We start from the raw sequence: 4,955 nt of genomic DNA on the forward strand, positions 1-4,955 counted from the left end.
ACCCTGGATTTTCTATTTGGGGGATGGACAGCAGAACTTGGCTCAGGAGGTTCTTTCCTGGTGGCTGCTGCTACCACCGCAGCATCTACTGGGGACCCCTTGCTCCAATGGACTACACCCTTGAGTGCAACTAGGTACTTATTGGGCTTTTTGGGGATGGGTAATGTGACATCTGGATCATTCCAAGCCCGGCAGGAGATGAGGTCCACCATCTCGTTCTCCTGGGTGACTACCCAGAATGTAGTTGAGCTGGCTCCAAAAGCCTCAAGGAACAAAGACTTCTCCTGGGAAGGGGGGGGGGGGTCAGAAGACCAACCACCTTTCTGTCTCAAAAGTTTTAAGTATTTCACTAAAGGACCTTCCAAATGCACAGTGTTCCTTGTGGAGTGGTATATATTTCACTGAAGAAGACATCCTCAAGGGGTGATTTGGGAGACCTTCCCCTTTGCTGAAGTCAATGTCTTCTGTTAAGGATTCATGTGGGGTATCTAAGTGCCTTATCTTGCATTAATGCATCTGAAGAGGCTTCCCGGTGGGATGCTCCTGAGAGATCTCGGAAGTGTGAGCAGAGTCCTGAATAAGGACCGCCCTTACGCTGGAACAAATCAATTTCCCTGATGAGACAGGATGAAGAAAATCAGGGACAAAAGCAGACATCTGTGGAAGAGGTGGACTTGAGTGGGGACAAGTATAACAGGGAGAAGCAAGGGCAACCCTGGTATGACCCAAACACACCTGCTCAGGATAGCTCGGATCATCATCACAATCCTGCCTTGAAGCAGAGCTCAGAGTCAAGCTATCCAATGCGTTCTTTCGCGCCAAGAGGAAGGGACAGCTCTGAGAGCATCGGAGTTGATCCCACCCCCCACCAATCTGGCACCAATACTACAGCTCTAAGATCTCACCAGCTCTGATAGAATAGCTAAGAAAGCTGTTAATTATCACAAAAAAGAAAAACTTATCCTAATCATTAAAGCCCAAGCTACAGTAGACCACATGCATTTGGTGAAGCGGGAAATGAGATATGAGGCAATTCAAGCTGAAAAGGAAGATTATGGGTAAGAGGAGGAGCTCGAGCTATGGAGCCAAGTCTTTAGAAGTGGCTGAAGTTGGATCAGAGACCCATTGGTTGAAAAAAAGATGAAAGAGACATCATCAGATGCAACTATAACAGCAAAATGAAAACAAAAACTGTACATGAGAAAGAAAAACAGTCCCTACTCAGTTAAATGTCCAAATCACAAAAATTACTTCAGTTTTTCAAAACGGCAACCTAAATAAAACTATTTTCTGACATGAGTAGCTTTAAAGAAGCTGTTACACATTTAAAAAAAATGTAAATTCCAAATCCATATCTGTGCAGCTACTGAACTACTGCATCTGTGAGCAATTACTGATTGGCAACATATTATCATGATACATAATAAAACAAAAGGGCATTAAATAACATAGGCAATTAAACAAGCAACTCAAAATAGCAACAATAAAGTCCAATATATTCAGCTGCCACAAATTTAACACTGTTTTGGGAAAACTGCTGTATAAATTCAGCTTTTGTGTGTTACTTTTCTAATAGTTCCACTGCACTTTATTATGACTGCTTTGCCAAGAAGGTTTTAAATGTGTTACATAAAAAGGGATTGCTTCACTATAAGAATACAGCACCTTACCTTGTGCAAGTGCTCAAGTGCCAGTACTATTTCCCCACTGTATAGTCTCACTTCACTCTCGGTAAATCTCTGTCTCTGAGAAAGATGAGTAAAAAGCTCTCCTCCATTTACATAGTCTAACAGAAGAAAAACAGAAGAGAAACACATCTTTTACTGATAAAGTAGCTTTATTTAGAGGAATCTGGAAATCAGATTTAAAGGTACAGTAACAAGACTACGCATACTAGTGACTTTTATAGAATGTCAAGAGATTACATTACAGGGGTGCATATGCATGACAGCTTTTCACTAGCAATGCTCCCCAAAGGACCACTGACATCAAACCCTTCATATGCTCAAAAAAGTAAGTGGTTCATAACCGTGTCAGTTCATCACAAAGACAGTTAATGCTGGCAAAAAGAGCAAGAAATCTCTTAGCAGGAATAGTAGTTCAGAATCATAACCAGTTGTTTGGCAGCCCCTGCAGTTTCTGCCCCACCTCCCCTTTTCTCAGTATAAAGATAAGCAGCAAAAGATAACTCTTCTGCACTCCTGTAATAACCTGCCTACTATAAAAATAATCAGCAGCTTGCTACAGTTACTACAACACAGACACTTTAGCCATCACTGTAAAAGCAGTACTGTCCTTCATTTATGAAGCTATGGTGCCATAAATCAATGACTCCACTGCACTTCTGCACCAGTATCGGTCATTTGTACCCTCTAACTGTCTGTACCCAGGGTAGCAGACCACCACTGCCCTGCATTCCTTATGTCTCTGCATCAATTGTTCATCTTTCACTAAACTTAAGCTTGGGGTATATCCTGTGTTTTATTCTTTATATCTTGGGTCAGGGACTGGGAAGCAGACTCCAAGATTATCACAGTCAATAGCTGGGACTTTTTTCCCCATTATAGCCATGTCTTCTCTGTTGTCCCCTGCATACAATGAAATTAATACTATACAAGCACAACTTCTTCTACTATGTTCTCCTCTATGCTTGACAGTCTGCAATCACAATCTTGGAGCTATAATAGTCAGTCCACTCCGTAAAAGGACTTCACTCATCTCCCTCACCAGGCTTGAGATGCTCTTATGCAGCTTATATACTTCTATGCCCATTATCTTTTTACTTTAGTATAGCTTGTGAAGGCTGCCAGCCCAGTTAGAATTTTGTAAATAATTTTATGTCATTACAAATATTAATATGATCCACAGGCTTATTTTACAAATTTAAGAAAACTGTATTATGTGCTGAGCTTCAAGATTGTAACCACAGTGCACCCTGCTGGAAGAAAGCAGAAATGTGTATAAACTCTATGCCCATGTAATGGATGTTTCATGGCAGAAATTGGGATATACAGAGTTAACTTGCAAAAGAAAATAAGTTGATCAGTAAAGAGTTTTACGATACGTTATAAAGTCAGTTTATCTGAAGCTAAGAGACAGGATGTCTAGGCTAGGAGTTTCCTTCTGTTGTCTTAAGACACAGATAATTACTAGGTTTCACATGACACGTGTTTTTGTATTTCTCTGTGACTTCCTAGCTGCTGTACATCTGAGAGAGGAGTATTTTTGACATAGACATGTTAAATTCTGTTGGTATCTGTTTAGCCTGGGAACTAGATGCAAGTGTCAAATAGTGATGTCATCTAACTAGCCCAGCAGTAATGTGTATTATTATTTTAAGAACTATCTCAGAGAGAAAGAGTGCATTTTGTATTTTGTTCTGACTCTGACAACTCACCAGCACTTGTCTTGGTCTGTACGACTTGGATCTTAGCATTTCTCAGAGATAGATGGGAACATAGCAAGATTAGTGTAGATGTTTTCTATACTTGTGTGAGACTGTCCTAGCATGTTGTTTTAAAGTATTTCCTGTGAATTGTGAACTCTCTAATGTTACTGTGTTGAGTTAATAAGTATTCCCCCGAATTCTGCAAGCCCTGCATTCCGTGCAGGAGCTCCAGCAGGCAATATGTCTGCCGTGCAATCCAAGAATAACCTGTAGGGGTGTGCACGAGCACTCCTGCACTAGTCCTGCATGGACTCAGACCCTGTATGCAAATTACCACATTTGCAGGAGAAATACATGCAAATGAGGTGGACTTGCGATCCAGGAAGCTGGAAACCGGCCGTGCAGGACTAGTGTAATCTGCAGAAATGTACTCCACCAGTAATGGAGTACATTTCTGCAAATTACACAACGGAGCCATGACACCTCCAAATAAAGGGTGGATATCATGTATAAAGCATGCCAATGGCCAACTATAAGGCCATTGGTATGGAAATAGCTTTTTTTTTTTTTTTTTAGCCGATCTTGGCTGTTTAAGCGTAGGGCAGCAGCATGCAAATGGGATCGGGGGAAAATAAGAAAAAAATACCTTAAATAAGGATTCTAACCAAAATCACTATTCTGCCATTATATTCAATGGCAAGCAGAAGACTACATGGCCAGCGAATAGTGGTTGCTAAGGGGGGAGGCTCAGTGTGGGACATGTAACTATGCATTAGCAGGCAATCCTATGCAAATGAGGAGAATGATAGTGAATCCCAGATTTCCCCTGCATGCTAGGCAGCTCCCAACAGTGTAAGAGCAGGAATAGCTTGGTGCAAGCCTAGGAGTTAGCTGACATCATAGGGGTGTGTGTCAGGCATACTGTAAGCAGACTGGAGCCCTGCGGCTCGGGTATGCTCCTAGCTTAGCACAGCTAAGCAAGGGGGTGTGTCTGAGGCTGCCTAGCACTCTTTACATTGCCTAAGCGGGTTTGCGCGCTGCGCACTGGGTTTTAAAGGAAAAAAAAAGTACACCAGGAAATAGAAGCTCTGTGCACATTTGAGCACTGTGTTTGCGCGACACGCCCCCGGGCTTAAGCAGAAAGGTAAAGGGAAGGGAAAACAGCAGTAGGAAGTTAATCTAGGAGAACTAGCATAGCTGGCAGGTGAAATGTATCAGAATCAGATAATTACAAAGGCAGCAGACCAGCCCAGCCTAGAACACTACTATAAACCATGCAAACACCTTTCCCTCTGTTTTTTCCCATACTCTACACCACTGGTGTATATAAAAGGGAAGTTTTAACAAACAAAACAACAAAACGATAGGAGGTGCAATAGCCATCCTACAACATGTGGAAGAGGCTGAGGGTGGCGAGGATGTGAATGCTGTTGATCAACCCACAGTGAATAGACGGAGAAGAGTGTACAGACCCAGGGTAACCTACCAGAGGGGACATGAGCTGGAGATAGTGGAGCGCTATTGGGTGGGCAGAGACCTCTTACAGAAAATTGTTGAGCTGTGCCAA

This window comes from Protopterus annectens, chromosome 6.part0 (genome assembly GCF_019279795.1).
Source record: "Protopterus annectens isolate FY-2018-M chromosome 6.part0, PAN1.0, whole genome shotgun sequence".
Taxonomy (NCBI): domain Eukaryota; kingdom Metazoa; phylum Chordata; order Ceratodontiformes; family Protopteridae; genus Protopterus; species Protopterus annectens.